Genomic DNA, 15891 nt, shown 5'->3' with positions numbered 1-15891 from the left:
ATTTTCTTTAGTTTTCTACACACTATGATACCTAGAATTGTGTTTTACAAAAATGAGTTTGCATTGAATAATTATTAAATATATACATATATATCTTATACACACACACATATATATATATATATGAGTCTCCTATAAAGCAGGAGACACTGGTTCCATCCCTGGGTTAGGAAGATCCCCTGGAGAAAAGAATGGTTACCCACTCCACCAGTATTCTTGCCTGGAGAATTCCATGGACAGAGGAGCCTGGTGGGCTATAGTCAGTGGGGTCTCAAGGAGTTGGAAATCACTGAATGACTAACACTTTCACTTTCATATATGTATATATTTGCAGCTAGCCACCAGATCTACAAGTCTAACTTATGAATGTTGTATCTGTATCTCCTCCAACCTCTGGTTTTCTAAATATTTTGTCAAGGTGACTATTAAATTGACATTGTGTTCTCTGTGTTTCCTAAAACATAATGAGAGTGTACCTACTGTCTTTGCATTTTAAATAAATATTTATTACATATTACCATATGTTCTTCTCTTGTATTCCTAAGTAGTCAGAAAACCTAGCATATTATGAAAAATGACTCTAATATAATCCTTACTCAGCTTTTATCCAGTCAAATCTTATGTCTTCATTTGATTTCTATTTAGCAGGATTTGCCCAGCTCAGAGTGGTTGTTCAAAAAGTATGCCATTATTCCTGAATGAACTGTTTTGACCAAATGTCTAGGAAAGTTTCTTCAAGCACTCTTCTCAAGTAAATATTTTTTATCCAAGACCCTTTAGATGCAAACATGTTTTTGTTTTAAAAAAAAAAAGTCTAGCTAGAGATTAGAATACGTTAGCTGGATAATAGCCAGGATAACGAGGAGCTAACTAGTCAAGAGTTCTTCAGAAACACATATGTTCTATTTGAAAGAAAAGACATGTCTAACCTGCCTTCATTACTTCTTCAAGGGAGAGGGGAAAAGTCAAAGATAAAAAGCGACAAACATAAAAAATGCCACCCTCAATATTACAAAAGTGGATAGCAGAAGGCATGAGCTTCCGTTACTGGATCAGCTTGGAAGTCAAATGTTGTAGGTAAAGAGCCCTCATTTACTGAATAATCAATTTATTCATTGAACAGACTATCATTTCACAAACCTAGCATTTCGCTAGGTTCTGGACTGACAAAAGTAATTACTACACTGTCTTTATTGTCAAAGGCTTTGAACTTAAGTAGTGAAAGACATAAAATAAATAATGTGTTAAAAATATTTTACATGTGGCCATAGAAGTTATCTATACAGGATTCACTGAGAGCATCCTTTCAGTCTACCAGAGGTGGAGGTGGCAGTTTATCAACAAAAGCATAATGGAAGGAGTTGGGCTTATTCAAAGCTTGCCATTCTGATAAGGGAAGAGCATAGGTGAAAGTACAGTAAGGAGTGCAAAGACAGCAAATGAATTGCTAGGGTGGGAAGGACTATACAGCGTGAGACTGGGACCAGCAGGGGTGAGCCTGGAAAGAAGAATTTACTCATTCATTCAACAAAGATTGAATGCCTACCACGTGTCCTGGGGAAATGTTTGTCCTCACTGACACAGTTTAGAAGTAAGAGAGATAGAGATAGATAAAACCTTGAAGGAGGAAATGGCAACCCTCTCCAGGATTCTTGTCTGGGAAATCCCATGGTCAGAGGAGCCTGGTGGGTTATAGTCCATGGGATCACAAAAAGTCAGATACGAGTGAGCACACACACACACACACACACACACACACACACACACACAGACCCTGCTACTGGGAAAGACTGAAGGCAAAAGGAGAAGGGGACAGCAGAGGATGAGATGGTTAGATAGCATCACCAACTCAAGGGAAGTGAATTTGAGCAAACTCCAGGAGAGAGTAGAGGACAGAGCAGTCTGACATGTTGCAGTCCATGGCGTCCAAAGAGTCAGACATAACTCAACAACTGAACAACAACATAGATAAAGATATATAGATACAGATAGGTAATTTTATAATTATATATTATTTTAATTGGGTTAAGCACATTATAAAAATATGCATGGTATATTATGAGTGTATCTCTTAAAGTCAGAGAAAGCTTCCTGGAGATCATTCAAAAAGCTTCTGAATGCAGAGTTTTAAAAAAGAGAAAGAATAAGGCAAATATAGGAGGAAAAGAAAACTCCTAAGGATGGGAAACAGTGGAAACAGTGGCAGACTTTATTTTTGGGGGGGCTCCAAAATCACTGCAGATGGTGACTGCAGCCATGAAAAAAAAAGACGTTTAATCCTTGGAAGAAAAGTTATGACCAACTTATACAGCATATTAAAAAGCAGAGACATGACTTTGCCAACAAAGTCCATCTAGTCAAGGCTATGGTTTTTCCAATAGTCATGTACAGATGTGAGGGTTGGACTATAAAGACGGCTGAGCACTGAAGAATTGATGCTTTTGAACTGTGGTGTTGGAGAAGACTCTTGAGAGTCCCTTGGGCTGCAAGGAGATCCAGCCAGTCCATCCTGAAGGAAATCAGTCCTGAATATTCATTGGAAAGACTGATGCTGAAGCTGAAACTCCAATACTTTGGCCACCTGATGTGAAGAACCAACTCATTTGAAAGACCTTGATGCTGGGAAAGATTGAAGGTGGGAGGAGAAGGGGACGACAGAGGATGAGATGGTTGGATGGCATCACCAACTCAACAGACATAAGATTGAGTAAACTCCGGGAGTTGGTGATAGACAGGGAGGCCTGGCATGCTGCAGTCCATCGAGTCTCAAAGAGTCAGATATAACCGAGCTCCTGAACTGAACTGAACTGAACTGAACAGAAGGATGGGAAAGTATGAATACAGGGAAAACTTTGACTAGAAACATTGTGGAATATGCAACAACACCACAAGTGATGAGCAGTACTAGGATAGAAAGTGAAGTAGGGATAAAATGATGGGCAAGCTTTTTTGGCTAGGGTGTTTGGACTTCGTGAAGAAATGGAGAGCCTTTGAAAGATTCTTACACAAGAAGGACTTTATCTGATATCTGCCAATTTGCCACTACCTTATTTGAATGCAGTTCATCTCAGTTGCTTTCTCCACAGTGACTATCATTAAAATACTCCAACAGAAAAGCATCCTGGCCTTTGTTTCCCAAAGTAGCTAAGAAGAGAAAAGTTAAGGGAGACGACATTACATTCTGCAATTAGGCTTGTATTTTTTTTTTAAAAAGTGTCAGGAGATGAAATGGGCTGGACAAACCCACAGGAACCAAAAAAGGAAGAGAGCATGCAGACAGTCTGGGGTAGAGTAAACGACAGGCCCTTGGGGCTCCTACAACCTCCCCAGGTTCAAAATTGAAAGTTCTAGCAAGGCTTGGTTACTACTCAGTTTGAGAGAGTAATAGAAACCTCAGTTTATATGCAAGAAACTTGATGATCTTAAAACTTTTAATTTTGGTTAATACTGGAGTGAGAAATGTTTCAGTTCTTTTTTTTTTTAAGAAACTTTATAGAATATTTTGAGTTTTTCATGTCACTCCTGATGTATAATTAAGTGACACACCAATGTAAAATGAGTCTTTTCATACAATTTTCCAAGAGTAATTATATGTAATTGAAGAAAATAAGAGCTGCTCTTGCTTTAAGGTGGTGAGCCTATCATACCATCATTTATGATTCATATGATAATCATACCCACAGCCTAATAAGATCAAAATGCGTTTTCCTAAGCTAGGATGCTGACTAACTGGCATAGTGTACCGAGCAATTAAAATGGAAACAGCTCCCAGCAAAATGTCCAAGTCTGTAAAGAAAGATGAATTTTTAGAGCCTGTTGAAAGATAATTCTCCAGGAGTAGTTTCCCACATTTCTGCCCATCTTGTGAAATGAGACATTGACGTTCATTTCAAGTCACTGACTACCCTTTGTTCCAGCCTATTTTTTCAAGGCAAGCAGCCTTGGAAAATATAGTGTCTCCCTTCAAAACAAAAGACAGCTTTGCTTGCAGTCTGGACAGGTAGAGATGTGTCTCCCTCCAGAAGGCCCATTTGACTCCCCATTATAAAGATTCAGGTTCCCTAAACTCAGGGTACCTCTCTGAGTCCAGTAAAATATACTGTACATACAGGCATCCATCTGGGCCCACTCGCATTGCACAAGAGAAGTAGAAGCCAAGGAAAACTGGTGAAGATATGCCAGTGTCCATTCTGCTCACTGATGTGCCAGGAACAATTACGGTCTTTTTCTCTGACCTTGGAGTTTGTGTCTTCTGTTAGCCTGCACAACAGTGCCACAAGCCACATTCTTAGTTTCCAAGCAGAATAAAATCTCAGATCCTTCATACTTTCTGCAGAATCAAATGGTCAAGAGAAACTGACTGGTTTGAATGACATTTTAATTGAGTGGGTCTCTTAACATGATAACTCACCAATAATCACATCAAAATGTATTATAGATCATATGTCCTAAGGAAAGGGGATCTGTAGTATTAAAGAGGGTCTGTGCCCTGACTCAAGTTCTTCTAATTCTAAAATAATGTACTAGAAAACGGACTTAAAGTATTTCTCTAGAAGGACAATAATTTTTCCTGATTTAGGCACCAATCAGAAAAGATACTTGCTCCTTTAGCATATTTCATGAGAGTTATGGATATAGAATTTTCAAGGAAGAGTGGGAGTTTTGATCTATTTCTACTTCTCCACTTTCAAATTCTATGTCTTTAAACAAGGTACATATTCTTTTTTCAGCTTCAATCTTCCACATGTGTGTACACACACACACACACACACACACATATATATATGAACATATGCACATAAGTATCTACACAGGGTTGGTACTTAAGATAGTGGTTATTTCATTATTACTTTTATTAATTAATACAAATCATACCTACAAGAGTTAGAATTCAGTATTGGGGGTTAATCAGTCTATACTCTTGTTTGCATTTTCATGTGGAAATACTAAGAGCAAGCACTAAGTTTCAGCTGATAATGGTTACTGAGTCAGTCTGTGGGTTTCCTAGAAATCGCTTATGTATCTATCAGATTTCTCATTGTGCTCACTACATTGCCACTTGAAAAATAATTTAACTCATTTATCCAGTACACATTTAGCAACTGAGGAAAAAACTGTGACAAAGAGCTCTACTGTCAACAATTGGTCAGACAGAGGCAAGCAATTACAACATAATGTGGCGATTTTACTCCATCTGCCTCTGTATTAGAGCTTCCCGGGTGGCGCTAGTGGTAAAGAATCCGCCTGCCAATGCATGAGACATAAGAGACCTAGGTTAAATCCCTGAGTTGGGAAAATCCCCTGGAGGAGGGCATGGCAACCCACTCCAGTGTTCTTGCCTGAAGAATCCCATGGACAGAGGAGCCTGGCAAGTTTATAGACCATAGGATCACAAAGAGTCAGACACGACTGAAGCAACTTAGCCCACACTTCTCTTTATTAGTATGAGGCAGGGATATAAATAAATAGATAATTTTCAAAGGTCAAAACTGATGATTAATTGATATCTGGTTATGACCAACCTAGATAGCATATTAAAAAGCAGAGGCATTACTTTGCCAACAAAAGTCCGTCTGGTCAAGGCTATGGTTTTTCCAGTGCTCATGTATGGATGTGAGAGATGGACTGTGAAGAAAGCTGAGCGCCAAAAAATTGATGCTTTTGAACTGTGCTGTTGGAGAAGACTCTTGAGAGTCCCTTGGACTGCAAGGGGATCCAACCAGTCCATCCTTAAGGAGATCAGTCCTGGGTGTTCATTGGAAGGACTGATGCTGAAGCTGAAACTCCAGTACTTTGGCCACCTCATGCGAAGAGTTGATTCATTGGAAAAGACCCTGATGCTGGGAGGGATTGGGGGCAGGAGAAGGGGACAACAGAGGATGAGATGGTTGGATGGCATCACCGACTCGATGGGCATGAGTTTGAGTAAACTCCGGGAGTTTGTGATGGACAGGGAGGCCTGGCGTGCTGCGATTCACGGTGTCGCAAAGAGTTGGACACGACTGAGCGACTGAACTGAACTGAACTGAATGAGGCAGGTACAGATCACCCTTGAAGCACAGAAAAGGGATTGTCTCTGATTAGGATAGCGACCAGACCGATAACACGTTTGGGGAATTCCATAAAGAAACTTTATGCTCTTTTGATTGGAAAAAAGTTCAAATCAGCCTCTCATCTTTCCACTGATAGAGTGGACTTAGAATCTTGCTGAACTATTCAGAAAGTTGGTGCACACACACACACACAAAGCCAATGCATGTAAAGTAAGAGCCATCCCTTAATTGTCTCTGAAAGCACTTAATGTTAAAAGAAGATAATTATGGTAACTCCATCAATTTCAAGACATGCCTCATCTTTGTTCTTGAACTCATTCTTTCTGTCTCAAGAACCTTGGTCCATCATTCATTTTCCCTCTCTTTGGTGCAAAAGGTCTTAACCTAGAACCAATTAGCCTGTCAGAACACCAATAAGTCCCTCAAATGGCATGGAAATTTTGGTAAGTACATCTAATAAGTATTTTTCTAGAAGTGAAGAGATTTCATTGGGTAATTAAAGAGTCTGTGTCACATATACCAGAAAACATATTTAAAAGGAGTGTTCTGGTTTAGGCTTAATTTCTCTCTCTCTTCTGGCTCTTTCTTGTCAGTTACATTTTAAAACCCTCCTCTATCTGTCACTCTTTTTTCCATCCTTACTTTATTGAAAAACTTCTTGGAAAAGTACAAAGTGCTTATTGAATTTATTTATTATTTGCAGTTTATGCTTCTGCCCACTACTTTCTGGCATCTAGTACCATAGCTACTGGCTCAAATCGTTCTTGTTAAAGCTTCATGTGACTTGCTGCTGCTGCTGCTGCTGCTAAGTCGCTTCAGTCGTGTCCGACTCTGTGCGACCCCATAGACGGCAGCCCACCAGGCTCCCCCGTCCCTGGGATTCTCCAGGCAGGAACGCTGGAGTGAGTTGCCATTTCCTTCTCCAATTCGTGAAAGTGAAAAGGGAAAGTGAAGTCGCTCAGTCGTGTCCGACTCTTAGCGACCCCATGGACCACAGGCTACCAGGCTCCTCCATTGATAGGATTTTCCAGGCAAGAGTACTGGAGTGAGGTGCCATTGCCTTCTCCATGATGTGACTTAAGTAACCAAAAAAAAAAGAATATATTTATCCAGTCTTATCTTAGTGATGAGATGGCTGGATGGCATCACCGACTCTATGGACATGTGTTGGTGTCCAGGAGTTGGTGATGGACAGGGAGGCCTGGCATGCTGCGATTCATGGGGTCGCAAAGAGTCGGACAGGACTGAGCGACTGAACTGAACTGAACTGATCTTACTTAGTAATTATATGTGATGTTGTTGACCACTCCTTTCTCCTTGAGACAGGCTGTTGCTTTGACTGTTAGACACTATCACTCTTGTTACCCTCCTACCTTTGTGAGTGCCTTCCTTCAAAGATGTTTTTTGTTACACATAGATCCATCCTTGACTTCATTCAGTAATTCTTCCTGAAAAAACTTCTGCAAGCTGCCCTATGCTTTAATTAGTTATATTTCTGATATCAACTTGAACAGAAAGTGAAAGTTAGTCACTCAGAAATGTCTGACTCTTTGTGATCCCATGGACTATAGCCTGCCCGGCTCCTCTGTCCATGGGATTCTCCAGGCAAGAGTACTGGAGTGGGTTGCCATTTCCTTCTCCAGGGGATCTTCCCGACCCAGGCATCCAACCCAGGCCTCCTGCTTTGCAGGCAGATTCTTTACAACTGAGCATCTGAGGAAGCCTAACATATCAGCTTGGTGAGCCTTATCACATTTTACAAAGGAAGCCCAATGCCTTAACATAAGATTTCTGTGAATTCTTAGGGAGTTAGGTTGGCTCCAAATTTCTTAATCTTACCTGTATTTCATACTCTTCAATGATTTTAATCTCACTGCTTTTGATGTGAACTTAGCTGTTTTTTTTTCTTGATTTCCCTTACTCAAAGTAATTCACCAGCGCATGTGTGAGCAATAATCTTAGCAGAAGATATAGGTAATTTGTGTGTGTGTGTGTGTGTATGGTATGTATTAAAATGTGTGTGTGGCAGAAGATAATCATAGTACATTTCTCATTGATTACCTTTCTGTCCAATCCTTCACCATATTCCTCTGAACACACTCTTACTCTCAATAATCTCTCTTTGTCCTTTACCTCTCTATTTCCAAACTATTTCACTGTATTAGACAGAACAACTTAACTTTCTACCACATAGTCAGTTCTGAGTTTAATTTTGTATATTCAAGAACTCATTGCAACATCTATTCAAACAGAACTAAAATCTATAAAAAAGAATCTAATGGAAATTCTACAAAAGAAAATATAAAAACTGAAATTATGCACTAATAAATTTAACAGTAGATTAGATACAGCATAAGAAAAGGTTAGTAAACTGAGAGATCAATAGAAAATATCCAGATTGAAGCATGAAGAGAAAATCAGGAAGAAAAGTACAGAAATGAGCAAAGTGTTATAAGGAAGATATTGAAGTGAGCCACAAATCAAGTGTAAGATCCTAGGTCATAGAATATTTTCAAGGAGCTCTAAAATAATTTCTCAGAAAACAGAATCAAACTGAGAAATCTCAAACAGAATTTCTTGAGTAATTCCTCAAGAAAATGATTTTTAAGCTCTTACATTGTATAGAATTATACTAAAATAACAAACATGAAAAATAATCAGGTTTATTGGTGAAAGTTAGAATTACTTGCAATTAGAGTTTTAATTTTAATATATATCAAATTATATCATATAAATGTATATATATCAAATATATATCATAAAAATATATATAATAACTATATAATCTTATAGTTATTTTAATTATTCACAAAAGTTATGTTCTATAAAGTCATTATAAAATTTAAATTAGCAAGCACTGAATCATTTCCCCTAGGGAAAGCACAGGATTAGATTCCTAAGAGCCTCTAGTCACAACATTTTGATCAGCCTATCAATACATAACCTTGTTTTATGTGTTTGTGCTTCAGGATATCATTTAATATATATCATTGATGCATTAATGTAAAGCTCACAGCCAACAGCATTATAACTCAGGTCTGAATGAAGCTAATCTAACACACCTATTTTATTCACTGAGCACAATATAATGTCTTGCATCTAGGAATACTACACAAATCTCATCACATTGCTTGGAGTCCACTTTAAGCAGCAACATTATCAAAAAAAAAAAAAAGACAAAGTTGTAAAAAGGTGATGCTAAATATACTGTGGAGAGGCCACTTGTTTCTAGACTGAGATCTGAAATAAGAAAGCAGCATTTCCTTGTTCAGCTGGGAGCATGCACATCAGGTGACTCAAATGTTTTGCTACTCTGCATATGTGCATATCTGTGAGTGGTCAATAAGGTACCTTGAGTATAGACTTGAGGTTTAATTTTAGCAAGTAGGTAAATTCACAAATTCAGAATCTGAAAAGTGATCAGACGTGTGTGTGTGTGTGTAAATATATACACATACATATATAATTTACATAATCTATTTTTAAATTGTTATACTTTATTATGTGGACTTCCCAGGTGATGCTAGTAGTAAAGAATCTGCTTGTCAGCGCAGGAGACATAAGAAAGGCAGGTTCCATACCTGAGTCAGGAAGATCCCCTGGAGGACAGCATGCAACCCATTCCAGTACTCTTGCCTAGAGAATCCCATGGACAGAGGAGCCTGAGAGGTTACAGTCCATAGGGTCACAAAGAGTCTGACACGACTGAAGTGACTTAACACACACACACGCGCATTTATTATGTACAATATAATGAGGCATGTAGAGATTGTGACACACCTTCTTAAACAAAAGAAAAAAGAAACTTCAAGGAGGGCATCTCTCTAACACCTTCACCCAGCGCCCCCCGTGCGCCAAGCCCTGATCTGCTTTGTTTCTATAGAACTTATTATTTTTTAACAAATTCTATTCACTTGTCTATTTATTAATTCACTCATTCATTTATTCATTTATTTATTGTATTTATTCCTCATTTTCTGTCTTCCTCTGCTGTGTCACAGAGGCAGGTACTTTTGTTTTGTTCTCCGATGGTTCCCAAGTGAACAATTAGAAAGAAGGAATTAGCTTTAATGTGTTTCTCCTGTTCACATCTTATTGAAGTCTGAGACTTAGGGCGCTTTGCAGAGAACATACGAAGATAGGAGCTGTAGTGTAGTGGGAAGACTATTGAAGAAATAATTAGAGATCCAGGACTAACTGCCCCCTTTAACCAATTCTTATCTTGGTAATCTCAACACTCTGAGCCTTGCTTAACTCTAGTAAAACACAGAAGTAATATTTACCCCTATGCACATCACAGGTGGCTCAGTGGTAAAGAATCTGCCTCCCAATGTAGGAGATGCAGGGGACATGGGTTCAATTCCTGAGGCAAGAAGATCCCCTGGAGCAGAAAATGGCAACCCGCTCCAGCACTTTTGTCTGGAAAATTACATGGACAGAGGAGCCTGGAGGGCTGGGATCCAAGGGATCCCACAGAGTTGAGAGGACGCAGCAACTGAGCACGCAGGCACGTACATCACAGAGTTACCAGTTACCAGTATTAACGAATACTGGAACACATGCAGGTTTGAAATACTCCAACTAAACATTAAGTCTTTTCTTTTTAGCAGGTACTTAAAAGCAACTGTGCAATAAGTGATACTAAATTAGAAACTCTTGGATATTTCCATTTTAAAAGTGTTATTCACTCAATCATTTCCAACTCTTTGTGAACCCATGGACTATAGCCCACCAGGCTCCTCTCTTCATAGAATTCTGCATGCAAGAATACTCCATGCAAATGGCAAGTGAGTTGCCATTTCCTTCTCCAGGGGATCTTCCCAACCCAGGGATAGAACCCAGATCTCCTGCATTGCAGGCAGATTCTTTACCACCTGAGCCACCAGGAATTTCCATTTTAAAGCTCAACAAAAATACCTTTTTTCCATATGTCCTTCCCTACTTTTATCTTACTTTTAGTTGGCTCAGAGGGTAAAGTGTCTACCTTCAATTCAGGAGACCTGGGTTCGATCCCTGGGTGGGGAAGATCCCCTGGAGAAGGAAATGGCAACCCACTCCAGTATTCTTGCCTGGAAAACCCCATGGATGGAGAAGCCTGGTGGGCTACAGTCCATGGAGTCACAAAGAGTCGGACATGACTGAGTGACTTCACTCACTCACTTACTTTTATCTTACTTTTAGTTTTCAAACAATGTATGCTTTAACTGTCTATTGTGATTCTCTGCCATTCCATTCAAGATTCTAACAATTTCAAATAGCATGTTAAAAAATTAGTCAAAATCAAGAAAATAAGCTAACAAAGATATAAAGATAACAAAGATACTAATTGTCCAATAAAAAGAATAACTCAGAAAAAAACAGTTATCAAGGAATGTATTGATTCACTTTAACTAGTGCAATAAATGCACTAGAATTCAAAACATACATTTTCTATATAATCTTCTAAAGCACAAATGTGGTTGCACAAGGGAAAGAAGTGAAATCTCTTTATGGAATCAAGGGCAGTACTCTTTAATTTCTCTTTTTTTTTTATGATGGTATTGTTTTTCTCCTGAGATTTTGGCAGGCCCTTGAAATTGGTGTCACTTTTGATTAATTCTTTTTGTTCTCTGATGACAGTTAATGGAATGATTTGAAAGCTATTTGCTTTACAAAAAAGATCCAATATAACTGCCTTTTGTGCCCATTCTTAAAGCTTTTACTTCTTTTTCTTGAAATAATTAATAAAAGAGAAGAAAGATTGCTGTAATTACTAAGCATTCTAAACTATATCTGGGTGCCTGACATTCACACGAACTGTCATTAAAATTAGATCACTTGTCTCACTTTAAGGAAATGTTACTTTTTACTATGTTGATGATATAATCTGAAAAATATCTTGACAGGATACTACTTCTGAAAACAGAATACAGGCCCTTCAATATATACTTATTTTCCCTTATTCAGAAATCTATAAGGTAATTAAAGTTGTTACTTCAAGTATATCAAATCCTTATGATTGCCATTGTAAAACTGGATCAAGGTCATCAATTATTTCATAAGAACCAGCAAAGTTCAAGGATTATAAGTATAAATCAATTTTAAAGACAAATCAAAAGCAAAAGGTAAAAATATCCTTTCACTCCTGTTCAACTAATCAGCTGACTTGCTTTAGAGGCAAAGCTGAATAAAAGGCTTTTAATATGCACAACGATTTTAAGTCTTTTTCCTTGTTAAAATTAATATTTGTGTATTCCAACATTTTTGTCATCAGTCTCTTGTTTGATGATATTATAGTAAATACAATCATACAAAAATCATTTTTTTCCTGATCACATAGCAATTTTCTTCTATTATCAATAAAATGCATGAATCTTTGTTAACAAATGTGAACATATACTGTCATATGCAAATAACAGAAATACTTTAGAGACAAAGGGAAAAATAAGTAGCATGAGAAATAAAGCCCTAAGTCAAAACATTATCATTGGAAATCCAGACTATTCCTCCAGACATAGAAATATATAACTACATAAATTATATCATAAGAGGACCAAAGATCTTAAATTACCTTAATTAAACATTCTACAGTGGCAAGAAAATCCAAAAGCTATATAAATATAAATGTTTTTAATTTGTTGAACAATTAAATGGTCTTTAACAACAAAATTTTACGTTATGGGTCTTCTATTTCCATGCTGTAGAGGGTACCTAATTATGGTAACTATGAAAACCAACAATAAAAACATTTGAAATTAATGGTACCTAAAGTTATGCTTGGAAATTAATGCTTTTCCCCTCCCTGAAACAACAAAGTTGATTCTATTAAATGTGATAAATGAAATGTAAATTAAAATTTTAATAAGGTGCTTGTTAATCCATTTGTTCACAGCTAACTTGAACTCAGTTAAATTAGCTCCTTATTATGAGCACTAGAGATATGATTTCTTCTAAATCTCAAGGGCAAATAAGTGTTAGAGGACTGCTTGTCCCGTGATAGCTCCATAAATTGTTATTAAAATTAGTCACTAGACACTTTTTCTGTGATGCATTTCATTTAGAAAATCAATTCTGTGTTGCTAAAGAGAGAAAAGCTCTCCAACAGCAATCACAACACCAGATACAAAGGCAAAACAAAACCACATATGAGCTATTCTGGGATTTTTATCATTGCCTTGGTCATTTTATCTCCATGAATTGCAGAAAATAGTTTTCAAATAATTATAAAATATCACATGGTTTCTGAGGCACAGGACAATTCCTGGAAAGTTCAAAAATGTTTTAGTTATTTTTTAAATGCTCTCTTCAATCTCCAAGTTCGAATTTCTCAACTTGGGGCTCTTGCAGACAGACTATCTAGTTAATGCAGTGTGTGTAGTACAAATAGCAATTTTAGATAAAAATTTTTAATTCATCATTAAAAGCAAAAATTAAACAAATGATTAAAATTCACAATAATGATTAATTCTCCATAAGAGAGGATAGAGAGATTCTTTTTTTAGTGTTTTACCAAGGCTAGTCTGAGGCTGGACAATTACAAAGACTGTCACTGAGTCTAACCTGTTGGTTTTATTTCTTACCCTTTATTTCTACAACATGGAAAAGCCTATGTCATAATTGCAGATGTTCTAAAGAGCAATATGTGCTTGGTGTTTGCCCTATGCAAATTTTAACACTCAAATCAAGCATAGACAGGAGCTCTTCAACAATATAGAGCCAGTATTGTGTTTTATGAGGTGCCAAGCTAACAATTATTCTACCCACATATGTGGAAAACGTATGAGTTTCTAGCACTCCTAGAAGTAAGGTGCTAAAAGCTACAGAAAATGCAAGTTTCAAAAAACACAAGCCACAGTTTACAATGATAGTAATTGACTGCTACTTAAGAACTAACGGTTTTTAAGCATATTTACCACATTTGAAAAAAATTATGGAACCTGGAATAGCCAAAGCAATCTTGACAAAGAATAAAGTTAGAAGATTTGCACATCATGTAAGAAGTTATTACAAAGCTACAGTAATCCACAGTATATTAGTATAAGGATAGATATACAGATCAGTCAAATAACATTGAGTCCAGAAATAAATCCATACAACTATAATCAATTGATTTCAAACAAGGGTATCAAGACAATTCAATGGGCATAGAAGAATTTTTTCAACAAACGGTGCTGGGACACTGGATATCTACATGGCAAAAAATAACAAAAACAAAGGTGCAAATTTATCTCATACTATATACAAAAATTAACTCAGAATATATCTTAGATTTCACATAAGAAAACTCTTAAAAGAAATCATAGATGTAAATATATGTAAACCAGATTAAGCATAGCATTCCTAGAAATAATATCAAAAGCCCAAAGGACAAAAGAAAAGATAGGAAACCTGGAATCTATCAAATTTAGAAAAATTTGTGCTTTAAAGGGCATCATAAGACAATGAAATGACAATCATAGAATGGGACAAAATATTTACAATTATATATCAGACAAGCAATTTGTATCTAGAGTATATAAATAACTCTTACAACTTAACAATAAAAGACAACCTAACTTGAAAACTGGGCACAGGAGTTGAATAGATATTTCTAAAGAGAAGTTATACTAATATCAAAGAACTATATGAAAAATCTTCAATATCATTACTCATTAGGGAAATACGAATCAAAACCACAATGAGACATCACTTCTGGGATGACAAAAAAGAAAAAAAAAAGACAGATAATATTAAATTCTGGTGAGGATCAGGAAAAATTTGGATTCTCTTTCATTGTTGGTTGAATTATAAAATGTTACAACCACTTCAAAAAGTATTTCGACAGTTCCTAAAAATGTTAAGCACAGAGTTATATGACCCAGGAGTTCTATTCCTAGCTATATGTCCAAGAGAAATAAAAATATATGTCCCCACAAAAATCTGTACACAAATGTTGAGAGCAACATTAGCCAATCACCAAAAAAGTATAAACAACATAAATGTCTAATCACTGATGAATGAATAAACAAATGTGCTATATTCCCACAATGGAATACTATTCAAGTGTTAAAAGAAATGAAGTACAGAAATATGCTATAACATGGTGAACTTTGAAAGCATATAATAAATGAAAAACAGTTACAAAAGACCATGTTTCAGGATTCATTTTTATGAAACCTCCAGAATAAGCAAATTAGTTGAAACACAAAGTATATTAGTGGTCATCAGAAGCTGGCGGGGCGGGGGCAGGAAAGAATGAAGAATAATTGCTCATGTGGATAAACTTCTTTTGGGAGTGAGGAAACATTCTAAAATTAGTGATAAAGGTGGATCAGTTTTGAAAATATACTAAAAATGTCAGAAGTATATATTTCAAAACAGTGAACTCTATAGGTAAATTATATCTCAATAAAGCTATTTTAAAAAGCAATTGGTAAATATGATGGAATTGTATATAAATCATAATAAATCTAGTATACATTCCCTTTGTATTTTATGGGAAAGTAAGTACTTTTAGTGTCAGGAACCATTTGTTCTCAAATCCACATTTTATACATGAAGACATCAAGGCATGGTGACATAAATTATTTACTTGAGGACTAATAATCCGTATTTCATTAGAATTGTATACTAAATGAAAAATGATTTTAAATAACATAAGACACTTTCAAGTTATAATAGATTTGGGGAGAAGAATTCAAAGAAAATTAGTGGCAAACTAAAAGAAATGTGTAAATAGATTTACAGCATTTCATGACTGTAAAGAGTGATACAGTAGAGTTGAACAAGAAGGCAGTCAGCAGCTTCAAAATCCTTGTGAAATGGAATGAAAAAGTTAGATGGTTTTGTCAAGACTCTGGAATCATAAAATTATAATTGC

Source organism: Cervus canadensis, chromosome 12, assembly GCF_019320065.1.
Source record: "Cervus canadensis isolate Bull #8, Minnesota chromosome 12, ASM1932006v1, whole genome shotgun sequence".
NCBI classification, from domain to species: Eukaryota; Metazoa; Chordata; class Mammalia; order Artiodactyla; family Cervidae; genus Cervus; species Cervus canadensis.
The sequence above is the reverse complement of the archived record's forward strand: the minus strand, read 5'-3'. Positions refer to the sequence as shown.